Below are 20,006 nucleotides of genomic sequence, written 5' to 3'. Positions count from 1 at the left end.
CTGGCAGGCTATGGTCCATAGGGTTGCAAAGAGTATGGCACAACTGAAGCGACTTAGTGCACACACACACACACATACACACACACACACACACACACACACACACGCAGAGTGAAAAGATCTGCTAGAATAAACCTGCAGAGCTCTTTTATTTAGGAGCAGTCAGAAGAGGCATCTTCAAAGAAGACAGAAAAAGAGGGGACAAAAAGAATGAAAATTCCAAAAAAGTGTGTCATGGATCCCAAGAAAAGAGAAAATGTCAAGAGACAGTCATGTCAACAGTGAAATGCTGGTGATATATCAAATAAGATCAAAATGCAAAGTGTCAATGAGACTTCACTCTAAAATTACCATCAGTGATGAGCTTGACAAGAATGGTTTTCTGGAATGTTGCTGATAGATTCCAGACTTGTACCTCTCTTGTATCAAGGGTAAACCCATGTTTAGGAGAGGAGGAAAGAGGAACAGTGAGGGGATTTAGAAGGTAGGAGAGAAAACTAAAGGAACATTTATATTTAAAAATTAATATTTCCCAGAAGAATTTAAATATAGTTTACTGATTTGGTTATTAATGTATTTGTTTCATCCAGAGCATATTCATTTCCCCCCCAAGAGGTAGAGCTCATTTCAAATTATTTGCTGCCCAGATATTGAATGAAAAGCTCTTAAATTCTGTAGTGACAATTTACTGTTTGTTATTCTCATGTTTTAGTAGGAAGATAGAGAATAAATAGTTAATAGAGTTTTAAATTAAAAATCTTTAAAAGTTTAAAGAAATGTATTAAAGTCAATTGGTGACTCAGTTCTCTCCATATTTCTGCTCAGATTACATTACTTGAGAGCATAACAGCATCTTAGCGTGTCCCTAGGACTGTGTTCCTGGTACACAGTAAGCATTAAATATACCCTTGTCATGTTGACTACTTTGGTGAGAACTGTCAAATCTAAGACACTCTATGATATTACTGAAAATTTCTTCAGATAGAAGACTTCATTTAAAATGATGAGGATAATTAAAAGTATTTTGACTTTTTGATTAACTGATATGTTTATTAAAAAACTGATAGTGCTTAGGAGTTTTTTTCTGAAAAATGTTTAGAAATTTTTTTTTCAGTTAAAAAAAAATCATCTTGGTTACAAATTATGTGCTTTACCTACACTAAAAAGTCAATTAAAATAGCATGGGATATGTTTCTACAGAGACTTAACGTTAGCCATACACTGACCCTGAACATTTTAAATTTAGGATCTTTCCCTCATCTCTTAAAAGTGAGTTAAGTTTAAGGAAAAGGAATTCAATAAATTGGTGTTATCTTACTTACTAGTACTTCCCTCTTATGGGGCTTCCCAGGTGGCACTATGGTAAAGAACCTGCTTGCCAATGCAGGACAAGTAGGAGATGTGGGTTCTATCACTGAGTTGGGAAGATCCCCTGGAGGAGGGCATGGAAACCCACTCCATTATTCTTGCCTGGAGAATCCCATGGATGGAGGAGCGTGAGAGGCTACAGTCCATAGGGTCACAGAGTCAAACACAACTGAAGCAACTTAGCACACATGAACCTCCCTGTTACAGGCTTTTAATTGCTAAGCCCTGGAATAGCAACCCTGAGTGCAGGAACAGTCCTTGATTTAGAAATGTTTGAAAGAAAATGTCCTTTAATAATGGGTTGGAAATACTGCATAGTTTTTCTGTGTAACAGTTATTGGTAGAACAGAATTATTCCTCTTCAGTTTTAAATTTACTGGTCATATGGAGTACTCCCCTGCACTGGGAGGCCTAAGTCATACTTATTACTTTTCTAAAGTATAGGTCATGTTTTCTAAGGTCCCTGAGTTCACATATAATAGTATAAATGCACAAAATTAAAATAGAAACAATAAATTCTAGAAGAAAAAAAGCAGCATTTAACCAAGTTTAGTGTCTCAATTCATCTCAGCAGTGTAGGAACCCTTGCCTGTCTTTTCCTTCTTTCTCATGAATGTGCCTCATCCCACTTTCTCTAATAGAATAAAAGTGCAAGTCTTTCATATTAACAAAACTCCAAGTATTTCTATGACTCTACCTATTAGAAAGCCCAAATATTATCTTCACTCTTGCTATTTCCCTAGTAACTATTAGTGGAATATTTTGAGGTATTTATCTTCATCCTGTATATATATTTATATACAAAGTACCACAGTACAAGTGTCTTAAACTGTCTTTGCTAGCATAAAAAAGTCCTCCTTAAAAAAAAGTGTTTGTTTTTGTGGGCTTTGGTCACAATCTGCCAGTTAGAATTAAAGTTTCCTATTCAGGAGATAATTAGTATTTCAGAAGAGCTGTCAATCTTTGTTTAAATCATTCCCATCATAACTGTCCATCAGCTTTTCGCAGACTGAATGAGACAACAATAAAGTCTCAGTGTCACCAAGTACAGCTGGTTGTTTAGTGCCCATGATTCATTTTGGTTCACATTCAGTGCTGAGATGGGCGAGCCACCAACTCAGTTTCTGTGGCGCATCATTCACTGTTGGAAACTCACCATTGATTGGTTTTCAAACCAGGATGGCTGGTAAATAATACTTCAACTTTCTCTGCAAGGCAAATCTTTTACTGTTATCAACTGGAAATGAATCATTGTTTATTTCATGGGCCACTGATCAAAACTAAGGCAGTTAAAGAATACAGGGCAAGGTTCATCCAAGACAAGCTGAGGCCTGTGACAGTCCCCACCCATGTGCAGTTTCTTTCTTTCTGAATTCCCCCCAGCAGTTCTGGTTCCTTAATGCCAGCTCTTTTTTTCAGAATATCCTATTCCTACATTTTCCCCTGCTGGGCAGATCTCCCTGTACCTGCTCTCTTTAGAAGAAGGGATGGATTCATTAACCATGTTAAAGACTGAACTGCTTTGATGCTTGTTGTTGCACCTGGGAAGCTTTCTGATGAAACAGAGATAGAATGTATAGGCAAGTGTCAGATCAGATGAGACTAAGTTTGTTCTCACATGTGTATTTTTAGCCTAAGGTGAAACTGAAAGTTGCTCAGTCATGTCTGACTCTTTGCAATCTCATGGATTTCTCCAGGCCATGGAGTTCTCCAGGCCAGAATACAGGAGTGGGTAGGCTTTCCCTTCTCCAGGGAATCTTCCCAACCCAGGGATCAAACCCAGGTCTTCTGCATTGCAGGCAGATTCTTTAACAGCTGAACCATACGGGAAGCCCAAGAATACTGGAGTGGTCGAGTGGGTAGCCTATCCCTTCTCCAGCGGATATTCCCGACCCAGGAATAGACCCAGGGTCTCCTGCATTGCAGGCAGATTCATTACCAACTGAACTATCAGGGAAGCCCTTTACTTAGCCTAAAGGTTAAACAAAATCTGATTATAATGCTGGGCATAAGAGTGACTCACATTTCAGAAACCAAACAAGAACCAGTGTCTCCATGTGTAAGCTGGACAAAGCTTTGCTCCAGAGTGATCAACGAAACATGCAAGCTTGTCTCACTCATTTATTATCAGATGGTAAAGAATCTGCCTGCAATGCAGTTGACCAAACCTGGGTTGGGAAGGTACCCTGGAGAAGGGAATAACAACCTACTCCAGTATTCTTGCCTGGATAATTCCATGGACAGAGGAGCCTGGTGGTCTACAGTCCATGGGAGTCACAAAGAGTTGGACACGACTGAGTGAATAACACACTATTGACTGTATTAGGAGTTCTGTTGGGAATGCAACAGTGAACAGGAAACATACATAGCTCTTGTGTCACATGATTTGCTGTCTTTCTTACCAACTAGATTATTGGTTGACTAGAAAAACTAAGCAAATAAAATTATAATGATAAGTTCTAAGAACAAAACAAATACCAGGTATTGTAACCTTTGCCAATTCTCTCCCTCTTCAGCTCACATTTCTTGAAAGGATTGCCCACATTTACTCTCCACCTGGGGCTTCCCTGGTGGCTCAGTGGTAAAGAATCTGCCTGCAATGCAGGAGATTTGGTTCCCATGCCTGGATTAGGAAGAACCCCTGGAGGAGGAAATGGCAGCCCACACCAGTATTCTTGCCTGAGAAACCCCATGGATAGAGGAGTCTGGTGGGTATAGTCCATAGGGTCAAAAAGAGTCAGACATGACTGAAGTAACTTAGCATGCATACACTCTCTACCTTGCCATTTGCCAATTACACTGTCATCTCTACTCTTCTTCTACTCCATAGTGGTTTCTTGTCATCAGTTCTCCTGAATTTAAGCTTTTCTCAGATTTACACTGCACAAACCATCACTATTTTGGAGGTTAACCAAGCGCTTCTGACTTTCGTGGGCCATGTTTTATTGTAAGGTGGTCAATTATGGAAGGACATAGTTGAGAAGTAATATCTTGACTTTTTTAATGTTCTTTGGTTCAAATAAGAAAGGGGAACTTTTGCATATGGGTATTAGACATTATATTATTTTCCTAAATATAAAATGTCATTGAAAAAAACTTTATACCAGTATTGTCGTTGTTGTTCAGCTGCTAAGTTGTGCCCATCTCTTCGTGATTTCATGTACTGCAACATGCCAGGCTTCCCTGTTCTTCATTATCTTTCAGAGTGCTCAAACTCATGTCCATTGAGTCAGTGATATGATCTAACCTTTCCATATTCTGTTGCCCCGTTCTCCTCCCACCCTCAATCTTTCCCAGAATCAGGATCTTTTCCAGTGAGTCGGTTCTTCACATCAGGTGGCCAAAGTGATCTTCAGCATCCAATGAATATTCAGGGTTGATTCCCTTTAGGATTAACTAATTTGATCTCCTTGCTGTCCAGGGGACTTTGAAGAGTCTTATCCAACACCACAATCTGAAAGCATCAAAGCATCTTTGGGGCTCAGCCTTCTTTATAGTCCAGCTCTCATATCCATACGTGACTACTGGAAAAACCATATATTTGACTATCCTTTTCATTATTATTTAGAATAAGAATGAAACTCCAGAAAAACACTTTCTCTTCATTTTTTAAATTAGTACATATATGTTGCATGGTCTCTCACTTTGTACAGGGCCTTGTATTTTAGTATTTACAAACTTGTGAGTTTTATTTCTTATTTTATTTTATTTTTTTTGGTTTCATTTTCCTAATAGGCAAATAGCCTTTTTCCTCTTGGTTTTATTTCTTTATTATTTATTTTTATTTTTTAATATATATTTCTTTATTTTAATTGGAGACTACTTTACAATATTGTATTGATTTTGCCATACATTGACATGAATCTGCCATGGGTGTACATGTGTTCCCCATCTTGAACCCCCCCTCCCATCTCCCTCCCCATTGCCTCCCTCTGGATCATCCCAGTGCATCAGCCCCAAGCATACAGTATCATGCATCAAACCTGGACTGGCAATTCATTTCACATATGATAATATAAATGTTTCAATGCTATTCTTCCAAATCATCCCACGCTCGCCCTCTCCTACAGAGTCCAAAATACTGTTCTATACATCTGTGTCTCTTGCTGTCTTGTATACAGTGTTATCATTACCATCTTTCTAAATTCCATATATATTATATGTATTAGTATACTGTATTGGTGTTTTTCTTTCTGGCTTACTTCACTCTGTATAATCGGCTCCTGTTTCATCCACCTCATTAGAACTGATTCAAATGTATTCTTTTTAATGGCTGAGTAATACTCCATTGTGTATATGTACCACAGCTTCCTTATCCATTCGTCTGCTGATGGACTTCTAGGTTGCTTCAATGTCCTGGCTATTATAAACAGTGCTGCAATGAACATTGGGGTACACGTGTCTCCTTCAGTTCTGGTTTCCTCAGTGTGTATGCCCAGCAGTGGGATTGCTGGGTCATATGGCAGTTCTATTTCCAGTTTTTTAAGGAATCTCCACACTGTTCTCCATAGTGGCTGTACTAGTTTGCATTCCCACCAACAGTGTAAGAGGGTTCCCTTTTCTCCACACCCTCTCCAGCATTTATTGCTTGTAGACTTTTGGATTGCAGCCATTCTGACTGGTGTGAAATGGTACCTCATTGTGGCTTTGATTTGCATTTCTCTGATAATGAGTGATGTTGAGCATCTTTTCATGTGTTGTTAGCCATCTGTATGTCTTCTTTTGGAGAAATGTCTATTTAGTTCTTTAGCCCATTTTTTGATTGGGTCGTTTATTTTTCTGGAATTGAGCTGCAGGAGTTGCTTGTATATTTTTGAGATTAATTCTTTGTCAGTTGCTTCATTTGCTATGATTTTCTCCCATTCTGAAGGCTGTCTTTTCACCTTGCTTATAGTTTCCTTTGTTGTGCAGAAGCTTTTAATTTTAATTAGGTCCCATTTGTTTATTTTTGCTTTTATTTCCAATACTCTGGGAGGTGGGTCATAGAGGATCCTGCTGTGATTTATGTCAGAGAGTGTTTTGCCTATGTTCTCCTCTAGGAGTTTTATAGTTTCTGGTCTTACATTTAGATCTTTAATCCATTTTGAGTTTATTTTTGTGTATGGTATTAGAAAGTGTTCTAGTTTCATTCTTTTACAAGTAGTTGACCAGTTATCCCAGCACCGCTTGTTAAAGACATTGTCTTTTCTCCATTGTATATTTTTGCCTCATTTGTCAAAGATAAGGTGCCCATAGGTGTGTGGGTTTATCTCTGGGCTTTCTATTTGTTCCACTTATCTTATTTCTGTCTTTGTGCCAGTACCATACTGTCTTGATGACTGTGGCTTTGTAGTAGAGCCTGAAGTCAGGCAAGTTGATTCCTCCAGTTCCATTCTTCTTTCTCAAGATTGCTTTGGCTATTCAATGTTTTTGTATTTCCATACTAATTGTGAAATTATTTGTTCTGCTGCTGCTACTGCTGCTAAGTCGCTTCAGCCATCTCCGACTCTGTACGACCCCGCAGACAGCAGCCTACCAGGCTCCCCCGTCCCTGGGATTCTCGAGGTAAGAACACTGGAGTGGGCTGCCATTTCCTTCTCCAGTGTATGAAAGTGAAAAGTGAAAGTGAAGTCGCTCAGTCGTGTCTGACTCTTAGCCACCCCATGGACTGCAGTGCACCAGGCTCCTCCATCCGTGGGATTTTTCAGGCAAGAGTACTGGAGTGGGGTGACATTGCCAGCTCTGTGAAAAATACTGTTGGTACCTTGATAGGGATTGCATTGAATCTATAGATTGCTTTGTGTAGTATACTCATGTTCACTATATTGATTTTCCAATCCATGAACACGGTATATTTCTCCATCTATTTGTGTTCTCTTTGATTTCTATCACCAGTATTTTATAGTTTTCTATATATAGGCCTTTTATTTCTTTAGGTAGATATATTCCTAAGTATTTTATTCTTTTTGTTGCAGTGGTGAATGGAATTGTTTCCTTAATTTCTCTATTTTCTCATTATTAGTGTATAGGAATGCAAGGGATTTCTGTGTGTTGATTTTATATCCTGCAACTTTACTATATTCATTGATTAGCTCTAGTAATTTTCTGGTGGAGTCTTTAGAGTTTTCTATGTAGAGGATCATATCATCTGCAAACAGTGAGAGTTTTACTTCTTTTCCAATCTGGATTCCTTTTATTTCTTTTTCTGCTCTGATTGCTGTGGCCAAAACTTCCAAAACTATGTTGAATAGTAGTGGTGAAAGTGGGCACCCTTGTCGTGTTCCTGATTTTAGGGGAAATGCTTTCAATTTTTCACTATTGAGGATAATGTTTGCTGTGGGTTTGTCATATATAGCTTTTATTATGTTGAGGTATGTTCCTTCTATTCCTGCTTTCTGGAGAGTTTTTATCATAAATGGATGTTGAATTTTGTGAAAGGCTTTCTCTGCATCTATTGAGATAGTCATATGGCTTGTATTTTTCACTTTGTTAATGTGGTGTATTATTACATTGATTGATTTGCGGATATTGAAGAATCCTTGCATCCCTGGGATAAAGCCTACTTGGTCATGATGTATGATCTTTTTAATATGTTGTTGGATTCTGTTTGCTAGAATTTTGTTGAGGGTTTTTGCATATATGTTCATCAGTGATATTGGCCTGTAGTTTTCCTTTTTTGTGGCATCTTTGTCAGATTTTGGTATTAGGGTGATGGTGGCCTCATAGAATGAGTTTGGAAGTTTACCTTCCTCTGCAAATTTCTGGAAGAGTTTGAGTAGAATAGGTGTTAGCTCTTCTCTAAATTTTTGGGAGAATTCAGCTGTGAAGCCGTCTTGTCCTGAGCTTTTGTTTGTTGGAAGATTTCTGATTACCGTTTCAGTTTCCTTGCTTGTGATGGGTCTCTTAAGATTTTTATTTCTTCCTGGTTCAGTTTTGGAAAGTTGTACTTTTCTAAGAATTTGTCCATTTCTATCAAGTTGTCCATTTTATTGGCATAGAGTTGCTGATAGTAGTCTCTTGTGATCCTTTGTATTTCTGTGTTGTCTGTTGTGATCTCTCCATTTTCATTTCTAATTTTATTGATTTGATTTTTCTCCCTTTGTTTCTTGATGAGTCTGGCTAATGGTTTGTCAATTTTATTTATCTTCTCAAATAACCAGCTTTTGGTTTTGTTGATTTTTGCTATGGTCTCTTTTGTTTCTTTTGCATTTATTTCTGCCCTTATTTTTAAGATTTCTTTCCTTCTACTAATCCTGGAGTTCTTCATTTCTTCCCTTTCTAGTTGCTTTAAATGTAGAGTTAGGTTATTTATTTGACCTTTTTCTTGTTTCTTGAGGTATGCCTGTATTGCTATGAACCTTCCCCTTAGCACTGCTTTTACAGTGTCCCATAGGTTTTGGGTTGTTGTGTTTTCATTTTCACTCATTTCTATGCATATTTTGATTTCTTCCATGATTTGTTGGTTATTCAGCAGCGTGTTGTTCAGACTCCATATGTTGGAATTTTTAATAGTTTTTCTCCTGTAATTAAGATCTAATCTTACTGCATTGTGGTCAGAAAAGATGCTTGGAATGATTTCAATTTTTTTTGAATTTACTAAGGCAAGATGGTAAATTATGGCCCAGAATGTGATCTATCCTGGAGAAGTTCCATGTGTGCTTGAGAAAAAGGTGAAATTCATTGTTTTGGGGTGAAATGTCCTATAGATATCAATTAGGTCTAACTAGTCTATTGTCTCATTTAAAGTTTGTGTTTCCTTGTTTTCTGTTTAGTTGATCTATCCATAGGTGTGAGTGGGGTATTAAAGTCTCCCACTATTATTGTGTTATTGTTAATTTCCCCTTTCATATTCGTTAGCACATGTTGTGGTGCTCCCATGTTGGGTGCATATATATTTATAATTGTTATATCTTCTTGGATTGATCCTTTGATCATTATGTGGTGTCCTTCTTTGTCTCTTTTCACAGTCTTTGTTTAAAAGTCTATTTTATCGGATATAAGTATTGCTACTCCTGCTTTCTTTTGGTCTCTATTTGCGTGGAATATCTTTTCCCAGACCTTCACTTTCAGTCTGTATATATACCTTGTTTTGAGGTGGGTCTCTTTTAGACAACATATATAAGGGTCTTGTTTTTGTATCGATTCAGCCAGGTTTTGTCTTTTGGTTGGGGCATTCAACCCGTTTACATTTAAGGTAATTATTGATAAGTATGATCCTGTTGCCATTTACTTTATTGTTTTGGGTTTGCATACATACACCCTTTCTGTGTTTCCTGTCTAGAGGAGATCCTTTGGCATTTGTTGGAGAGCTGGTTTGATGGAGCTGAATTCTCTCAGCTGTTGCTTGTCTGCAAAGCTTTTGATTTCTCCTTCATACTTGAATGAGATCCTTGCTGGGTACAGTAATCTGAGTTGTAGCTAATTTTCTTTCATCCCATTAAGTACATTGCCATTCCCTTCTGGCCTGAAGAGTTTCTAATGTAAGATTAGCTGTTATCCTTATGGGAATCCCCTTGTGTGTTATTTGTTGCTTTTCCCTTACTGCATTTAATATTTATTCTTTGTGTTTGATCTTTGTTAATTTGATTAATATGTGTCTTGGGTGTTACACCTTGGGTTTCTCTTGTTTGGGACTCTCTGGGTTTCTTGGACTTGGGTGATTATTTCCTTCCCCATTCTAGGGAACTTCTCAACTATTATCTCCTCAAGCATTTTCTCATGGTCTTGCTTTTTCTCTTCCTATGATTTGAATGTTGGGGCATTAAACGTTGTCCCAGAGGTCTCTGAAGTTGGCCTCATTTCTTTTAATTCATTTTCCCTTTTTCAACTCTGTTTCATTTTTTCTATCATTCTATCTTCTACCTCACTTATCCTATCTTCTGCCTCTGTTATTCTATTGTTGGTTCCCTCCAGGGTGTTTTTTTTAATCTCATTTATTGCATTATTCATTATATATTGACTCCTTTTATTTCTTCTCAGTTCACTTCAGTCCAGTCACTCAGTCATGTCCAACTCTTTGTGATCTCATGAACTGCATCACGCCAGCCTTCCCTGTCTATCACCATCTTCCAGAGTTCACTCAAACTCAAGTCCCTTGAGTTGATGAGCCATCCAGCCATCTTATCCTCTGTTGTCCCCTTCTCCTCCTGCCCCCAATCCCTCCCAGCATCAGAGTCTTTTACAATGAGTCCACTCTTCACATGAGGTGGCCAAAGTATTGGAGTTTCAGCTTTAGCATCATTCCTTCCAAAGAACACCCAGGACTGATCTCCTTTAGAATGGACTGGTTGGATCTCCTTGCAGTCCAAGGGACTCTCAAGAGTCTTCTCCAACACCACAGTTCAAAAGCATCAATTCCTCAGTGCTCAGCTTTCTTCACAGTCCAACTCTCACATCCGTACATGACCACTGGAAAAAACATAGTCTTGACTAGTTGGAACTTTATTGGCAAAGTAATGTCTCTGCTTTTGAACATGCTATCTAGGTTTGTCATAACTTTCCTTCAAAGCAGTAAGCATCTTTTAATTTCATGGCTGCAGTCACCATCTACAGTGATTTCAGAGCCCCCCCAAATGAAGTCTGGCACTGTTTCCACTGTTTCCCCATCTATTTCCCCATCTATTTCCCATGAAGTGATGGGACCAGATGCCATGATCTTAGTTTTCTGAATGTTGAGCTTTAAGCCAACTTTTTCACTCTCCACTTTCACTTTCATCAAGAGGTTTTTTAGTTCCTCCTCACTTTCTGCCATAAGGGTGGTATCATCTGCATATCTGGGTTTATTGATATTTCTCCCAGCAATCATGATTCCAGCTTGTGCTTCTTCCACCCCAGCATTTCTCATGATGTACTCTGCATAGAAGTTAAATAAGCAGGGTGACATATACAGGCTTGTTGTACTCCTTTTCTTATTTGGAACCAGTCTGTTGTTCCCTGTCCTGTTCTAACTGTCACTTCCTGACCTGCATATAGGTTTCTCAAGAAGCAGGTCAGGTGGTCTGGTATTCCCATCACTTTCAGAATTGTCCACAGTTTATTGTGATCCACACAGTCAAAGGCTTTGGCATAGTCAATAAAGCAGAAAGAGATGTTTTTCTGGAACTCTCTTGCTTTTAACATGATCCAGTGGGTGTTGGCCATTTGATCTCTGGTTCCTCTGCCTTTTCTAATTCCAGCTTGAATGTCTGGAAGTTCATGGTTCACGTGTTGCTGAAGAGTCTCCTGGAGAATTTTGACCATTACTTTACTAGCGTGTTAGATGAGTGCAATTGTGCAGTAGTTTGAGCATTCTTTGGCATTGTCTTTCTTTGGGATTGGAATGAAAACTGACCTTTTCCAGTCCTGTGGCCACTGCTGAGTTTTCCAAATTTGCTGGCATATTGAGTGCAGCACTTTCACAGCATCATCTTTCAGGATTTGAAATAGCTCAACTGGAATTCCATCACCACCACTACCTTTGTTCATAATGATGCTTTCTAAGGCCCACTTGACTTCACATTCCAGGATCTGGCTCTAGATGAGTGATCACACCATCATGATTATCTGGGTCATGAAGATCTTTTTTGTACAGTTCTTCTGTGTATTCTTGCCACCACTTCTTAATATCTTCTGCTTCTGTTAGTTCCATACCATTTCTGTCCTTATCGATCCCATCTTTGCATGAAATGTTCCCTTGGTATCTCTAATTATCTTGAAGAGATCTCTAATCTTTCCCATTCTGTTATTTTCTTCTATTTCTTCTGTTTCTTCTATTTCTTCTATTTTCTTCTATTTCTTCTGTTATTTTCTTCAATGCAAAGGCATTGATCGCTGAGGAATGCTTTCTTATCTCTCCTTACTCTTCGTTGGAACTCTGCATTCAGATGTGTATTTCTTTCCTTTTCTCCTTTGTTTTTCACTTCTCTTCTTTTCACAGCTATTTATAAGGCTTCCCCAGGCAGCCCTTTTGCTTTTTTTCATTTTTTTTTCCTATGGGGATGGTCTTGATCCCTGTCTCCTGTACAATGTCATGGACCTCCTTCCATAGTTCATCAGGCACTCTGTCTATCAGATCTAGTGCCTTAAATGTATTTCTCACTTTCACTGTATAATCATAAGACATTTGATTTAGGTCATATCTAATGGTCTCGTGGTTTTCCCTACTTTCTTCAGTTTAAGTCTGAATTTGGTAATAAGGAGTTCATGATCTGAGCCACAGTTAGCTCCTGGTCTTGTTTTTGCTGACTGTATAGAGCTTCTCTATCTTTGGCTGCAAAGAATATAATCAGTCTGATTTCGGTGTTGACCATCTGGTGATGTCCATGTGTAGAGTCTTCTCTTGTGTTGTTGGAAGAGGGTGTTTGCTATGACCAGTGTGTTCTCTTGGCAAAACTCTGTTAGCCTTTGCCCTGCTTCATTCCACATTCCAAGGCCAAATCTGCCTGTTACTCCAGGTGTTTCTTGACTTCCTACTTTTGCATTCCAGTCCCCTATAATGAAAAGGACATCTTTTTTGGGTGTTAGTTCTAAAAGGTCCTGTAGGTCTTCTTGAACCGTTCAACTTCAGCTTCTTCAGCGTTACTGGTTGGGACATAGACTTGGATAACTGTGATATTGAATGGTTTGCCTTGGAAACGAACAGAGATCATTCTGTCATTTTTGAGATTGCATCCAAGTATTGCATTTCTGACTCTTTTGTTGACCATGATGGCTACTCCATTTCTTCTAAGGGATTCCTGTCCACAGTAGTAGATCTAATGGTCATATGAGTTAAATTCACCCATTCCAGTCCATTTTAGTTCACTGATTCCTAAAATGTCGACATTCACTCTTGCCATTTCTTGTTTGACCACTTCCAATTTGCCTTGATTCACGGACCTAACATTCCAGGTTCCTATGCAATATTACTCTTGACAGCACTGGACCTTGCTTCTATCACCAGTCATACCACAGCTAGGTATTGTTTTTGCTTTGGCTCCATCCCTTCATTCTTTCTGGAGTTATTTCTCCACTGATCTCCAGTAGCATATTGGGCCCCTCTGACCTGGGGAGTTCCTCTTTGAGGATCCTATCATTTTGCCTTTTCATACTGTTCATGGCATTCTCAAGGCAAGAATACTGAAGTGGTTTGCCATTCCCTTCTTCAGTAGACCACAATCTGTCAGACCTCTCCACCATGACCCACCCATCTTGGGTGGCCCCACATGGCATGGCTTAGTTTTATTGAGTTAGACAAGGCTGTGGTCCGTGTGATTAGATTGGCTAGTAAGATGGTAGGTGTTGTGAGAGGGCATGAGAGGGAAGACACCCTGAAACCAAATCACAGACAACTATTCAGTCTAATCGCATGGACCACAGGCTTGTCTAACTCAATTTATTTCTTCTGGGTCCTTGTTAAACCTTTCTTGTGTCTTCTCAATTCTTGTTTCCAGGCTATTTATCTGTAACTCCATTTTGTTCTCAAGATTTTGGATCATTTTCACTATCATTATTCAGAATTCTTTGTCAGGTAGATTTCCTGTCTCTTCCTCTTTTGTTTGGTTTAGTGGGCATTTATCCTGTTCCTTTACCTGGTGGGTATTCCTCTGTCTCTTCATCTTGTTTATATTGCTGAGTTTGGGGTGGCCTTTCTGTATCCTGGAAGTTTGTGGTTCCTCTTTATTGTGGAGTCTTCTTGCTATGGCGGCGGGGGGGGGGGGGGGGGGAGGGTTGGACAGATGGCTTGTCAAGGTTTCCTGGTTAGGGAAGCTTGTGTCAGTGTTCTGGTGGGTGGAGCTGGATTTCTTCTCTCTGGAGTTGCAATGAAGTGTCCTGTAATGAGTTTTGAGATGTTAGTGGATTTGGTGTGACTTTGGGCAGACTGTCTATTGAAGCTCAGGGCTATGTTGCTGTGTTGCTGGAGAATTTGCATGGTATATCTTGCTCTGGAACTTGTTGGCCTTTGGGTGGTACTTGGTTTCAGTGTAGGTATGGAGGCGTTTAATGAGCTCCTATCGAGTAATGTTCCCTGGATTCAGGAGTTCTCTGGTGTTCTCAGAATTTGGACTTACCTCCTGCCTCTGGCTTTCAGTCTTATTCTTACAGTAGCCTCAAGACTTCTCCATCTCCCTTTGAAGACAATGGGCTGCCTTTCTGGGTGCCTGATGTCCTCTGCCAGCATTCAGAAGTTGTTTTGTGGAATTTACTCAGCGTTCAAATGTTCTTTGGATGAATTTGTGGGGGAGAAAGTGATCTGCCTGTCCTATTCCTCTGCCAGCTTAGGACTGCCTCCACTTCTGGGTTTTATAAATGGAATGAGGGGCTTTCATTTTCAGAGGATGTGTGGTTGGGGAGGAAAGATTTAGGATGCCTGAAAATTTGGAACAAAATATACTTCAAGAGATAAAATAAGAATGTTAACAGACTTTAGAGGTAGGAGATAGATGTTACATAGGCATGTACTATAAACCAAATGCCTGTGTCTCTCCATAATTTATATGTTGAAACATAATCACCAGTGTGATGGCATTTGGAGGTGAGATCTTTCAGAGGGGATTAGGTCATGAGAATGGAGGCCTCATGAATGGGGTTAGTGCTCTTAATAAAGAGGCCCCAGATTGCTCCCTCACCTCTTCTACTAAGTAAGGACACTGCAAGAAGCTGACTGGCATTGAGCCAGGAAGCAGGCTCTTCACAGCCTCTGAATCTGTGGGTGTCTTGATCTTGGATTCCCCAGTTCCAGAACTGTTAGAAATATATTTCTGTTGTTTATAAGCCAGTCTATAGTATTTTGTGATAGCAAACCCACTAAGACAGTATGTCCAACATAAATAATACTTTAAATATTTTGCTGATTTGTATTACAAATCTTATGTTTTTATTTTGAAATATTTATAGCTTACAAAATTGGGAGAATAGTAAAAAGAATTCCTGCATACCTTTCATCCATGTTCCTCAGCTGACAAATTTTAAAATCATTTGCTTTATCATTCTTTCTCACTTGCTATATAATTAGGTAAGGGTAATATATTGAGATCAGTCCTAGGTGTTCATTGGAAGGACTGATGCTGAGGCTGAAACTCCAATACTTTGGCCACCTCATATGAAGAGTTGACTCACTGGAAAAGACCCTGATGCTGGGAGGAATTGGGGGCAGGAGGAGAGGGGGATGACAGAGGATGAGATGGCTGGATGACATCACTGACTCGATGGACATGAGTTTGGGTAAACTCCAGGAGTTTGTGATGGACAGGGAGGCCTGGCGTGATGTGATTCATGGGGTCACAAAGAGTCAGACATGACTGTACAACTGAACTGAATGTATTGATATTAATTTCCTGATTTGGACAGTTAGATAATTCATGTTAGAGAATGTCCTTCTTTCAGGAAAGGACAAGTACTCTATTGTATTTCCTAAAACTATTTTCTTTTAAGAGTAATATTTTATTTCCTAAAACAAGGATATTTTCTCACATAGTTCAAGTGTCAAAATCAGAAAACTAACATTGATACAATATTTTATTTATAGACCTTATTCCAAATTCACCAATAGTCTCAATAATGTCCTTTATATGAAGAGAGAGAGTGGGAGATAAAAAAAATTAAAATATTGTTTTGTTTTCATCTGGTTTTCTGGTTTAGTACTCATTACAGAAATATACAATATATTTATTTGTCAAACCTCTTTAGAATTCTTTAGATGCATGTTCTTTTATGAGTGCTGAAATAAAATATTTTCATTAATCTTTGAAGATTTATTAGAACTTTTTCAAGATTTGATGAGCTTTAGATAGCACATCACATTATGAATATTTTCTTATAATATGTACATTTAAAAACTGAATGTATTCTTAGTATAACACATTTTCAGTTTGGCTCAGTGAACTTTTGAGAAGTAAATGCTGCTATCTGCCAATCTTCTTTAAACCTGTCCATATATTTGTTTTATGTAATTCAGAATCAGCAGTACTTTAAGCAAGCATTCAATAAGCTGCTAAAATAGATTCCATGTTGGGCTCAAATTGTAGAAGAAAGAGAAAACTTGTATTGGATTTCAGCTCCCAAGATCCATGCAGTTGATTTGGACAAATCAAAATGCAAATACAGTGATTGCAGGTCACATGATATGGTTCATCAACAGAAATTACCTCATGCTGACCATGAGTTCCATTTGGAAATAGAACATTAAAAAAGAGGATTAAGGTTGTCATGGAAATAGTCCCAGAGGAAATTGAATCTAATTAGGCCCTTGAAGAAAGCAGAAGTCAATAAGAAGCACAGAGAACTAGAACCTTCAGATCATGGCAGATTCAGCAAAAAGAAAAAAAAAAGAGTACTTGTGAGAAAATTGGAATAGTTAGCATTCTCATGTCCAATATCTGGCAAAAAGAAACATTTTTTATATATGAATAATCTTGTCATAGGGCTGGGGTTCCAGAGCAGGCTTCCATAGTTCTTAGAGGCACTGGGGTGAGCTAAACATAGTGACTGAGCCCATGAGTTGCACACACACGTGGATTTACCTGAAAGGGCAAGATTGCCTCTCAGGAACTGCCAGAGGCCTATTGACCATACTAGGCTCCAAACTCAGAGCCAGACAAGCAACAGTGTTGGCCTCATGCTGAGTGCCTGGTGGTTGAGGTGAAGATAATTAGAGGCCTCTAATCTCTAATGAGAGGCAGGGATTTATAATTTAGGTTTTATTCCCAATTATATTAAGAAAGTTGGCATTTTTTGTGGTTTTCTTACCGTGTTCCTCCAACTGTGAGTTCAAGGAAGGGATCATGTTTTGTTTTGCTCAGTATTCCCAGAGCCTACTGACTATTTAATAAACATTTGTTCGGTATCTGATGCCAGAATAAATGAGTACAATCTTTTATAAACAAAACTAGGGCCTTCTTATATTTTTTTTAATAGAGAATTGCCCTGGAGTGAGGACATCCTGGTGTGTGTGTCGGGGGGTGTGGGGGGGTGGGGAGCTCATCTGTATGAGTAGCCCTACGTCCCTTGGGGTATTGCCCTTCCCTTGGGGTTCTATCATTTATATTCCTGCCACCATCACCACAACTTTGGCCAAATGTGATAAGAAACACATTTTTCATTTCTGCTTGTCATGGTTAATGAGTCCAAAATGTTCCAGAAGACCAGTACAAAACATTAAAACAGAAAGTATTTTAAGAATGTGAAGATGTCATAAACACAGTCTGGTATCCTACATACAGGTCTGTGATCCTATACCATCTCCTCTGTTTAGTTCAGTTCAGTCGATCAGTCATGTCTGACTCTTTGAGATCCCATGGATTGCAGCATGCCAGGCCTCCCTGTCCATCACCAACTCCCGGAGTTTACTCAAACTCATGTCCACTGAGTCAGTGATGTCATCCAACCATCTCATCCTCTGTCATCCCCTTCTCCTCCCTCCTTCAATCTTTCCAAGCATCAGGACCTTTTCCAGTGAGTCAGTTCTTAGCATGAGGTGGCCAAAGTATTGGAGTTTCAGCTTCAGCATCAGTCCTTCCAATGAATGTTCAGGACCAATTTCCTTTAGGATGGACTGGTTGGATCTCCTCTCTGTCCAAAGGACTCTCAAAAGTCTTCTCCAACACCACCAGTTCAAAAGCATCAATTCTTCAGTGCTCACCTTTCTTTATAGTCCAACTCTAACATCCATACATGACTACTGGAAAAACCACAGCTTTGACTAGACAGACCTTTGTTGACAAAATAATGCCTCTGCTTTTTAATATGCTGTCTAGGCTGGTCTGGAGAAGGCAATGGCACCCCACTGCAGTAGTCTTGCCTGGAAAATCCCATGGATGGAGGAGCCTGGTAGGCTGCAGTCCATGGGGTCACTAAGAGTTGGACACGATCGAGTGACTTCACTTTCTCTTTTCACTTTCATGCATTGGAAAAGGAAATGGCAACTCACTCCAGTGTTCTTGCCTGGAGAATCCCAGGGACTGGGGAGCGTGGTGGGCTGCCGTCTGTGGGGTCACACAGAGTGGGACATGACTGAAGTGACTTAGCAACAGCAGCAGCTAGGTTGATCATAACTTTTCTTCCAAGGAGCAAGCGTCTTTTACTTTCATGGCTGCAGTCACCATCTGCAGTGATTTTGGAGCCCCCAAAATAAAGTCTCTCACTGTTTCCATTGTTTCCCATCTATTTGCCATGACTTGATGGGACCAGATGCCATGATCTTAGTTTTCTGAATGTTGAGTTTTAAGCCAACTTTTTCACTCTCCTCTTGCACTTTCATCAAGAGGCTCTTTAGTTCTTCTTTGCTTTCTGCCATAAGTGTAGTGTCATTTGTATATCTGAGGTTATTGATATTTCTCTCAGCAATCTTGATTCCAGCTTGTGCTTCATCCAATCCAGCATTTCTGATTATGTACTCTGCATATAAGTTAAATAAGTAGGGTGACAATACACAGCCTTGACGTACTCCTTTCCCTATTTGGAACCAGTCTGTTGTTCCATGTCCAGTTCTAACTGTTGCTTCTTGATCTACATACAGATTTCTCAAGAGCCAGGTCAGGTGGTCTGGTATTCTCATCTCTTGAAGAATTTTCCACAGTTTGTTGTGATCCACACAAAGTCTTTGGCATAGTCAATAAAGCAGAAGTAGATGTTTATCTGGAACTCTCTTGCTTTTTCAGTGATCCAACAGATGTTGGCAATTTGATCTCTGGTTCCTCTGCCTTTTCTAAATCCAGCTTGAACATCTGAAAGTTCATGGTTCACATACTGTTGAAGCCTGTCTTGGAGAATTTTGTGCATTACTTTGCTAGTGTGTGCAATTGTCAGACATTTGTACAATTCAAGGACCTTTTACTTTTTCCATTTGCTATTCTGCCTGATTCTTTGTGGTTCAGGCCACCGTATTTCTCACTGGAGTCTTCTGAATGAGTCTGGCACAGGATTATAGTTACTTTTCCAGTTATGAGTCTGAGTTATTGCCAGACTGTGGTGATTAATCCAGGACTGGTCTTGACCTCTATGTAGCTATTACCCTACCCAGAGTATTATATATGAGCCATGACAGTGGTGATTTTGTTGCTAAGCCATGTCCAGCTCTTGTGACTCCATGGATTGTAGCCTGCCAGGCTCTGTTATCCTTGGGATTTCCCAGGCAGGAGTACTGGGGGGTTGTCATTTCCTCCTCCAGGAGATCTTCCTGACCCAAGGATTGAACCTGGGTCTCCTGTATTGCAGGCAGATTCTGTACCATTGAGCCACCAGGGAAGCCCGTATATGAACCATACAGGAGCCCAAACCTCCATAGGAAAATTAGCTCCAGCCATAGGGTCACAGAGAGTCAGACACAACTGAGCTACTTTCACTTTCACTTTTTCAAGTCCTTTTTATATGATTTTCAACCATATTAACTTTTCTGTTATTACCTCACTATTGAAATATCCTTAGAAATCTATTCCAAAATTGGTATCATTTATTGAGTGTTTCCTATGTGGCCAGCATTGGGCATTCACTGTCATCGTTTCATTTAATCCACACCACCACTCTGAAAGGTAATAATCATCATTATCTGCACTTTAAAGAAAATCTCTGTCTTACAGAAGTTGTGTAGCTAGGGTTCGAGTGCAGGCTGGCTGATTTCAGAACTTACACAAAATCGCACTGGTGAGCCTACTTAATCCAAGATTTTAAGACATTAAGCACAGTTAATAATTATTAACTTATTT

The 20,006-nt window shown here is 39.3% G+C and overlaps 1 protein-coding gene across 1 annotated transcript in view; it reads left to right on the top strand.

Moving 5' to 3' along the window:
• TMEM117 (transmembrane protein 117) overlaps positions 1 to 20,006 on the top strand; it is a 587,839-nt gene that overhangs the window by 381,788 nt on the left and 186,045 nt on the right. The window lies entirely within an intron of this gene.

The sequence above is a fragment of the Capricornis sumatraensis genome, chromosome 4 (assembly GCF_032405125.1).
Source record: "Capricornis sumatraensis isolate serow.1 chromosome 4, serow.2, whole genome shotgun sequence".
NCBI lineage: Eukaryota > Metazoa > Chordata > Mammalia > Artiodactyla > Bovidae > Capricornis > Capricornis sumatraensis.
The sequence above is the reverse complement of the archived record's forward strand: the minus strand, read 5'-3'. Positions and strand labels throughout refer to the sequence as shown.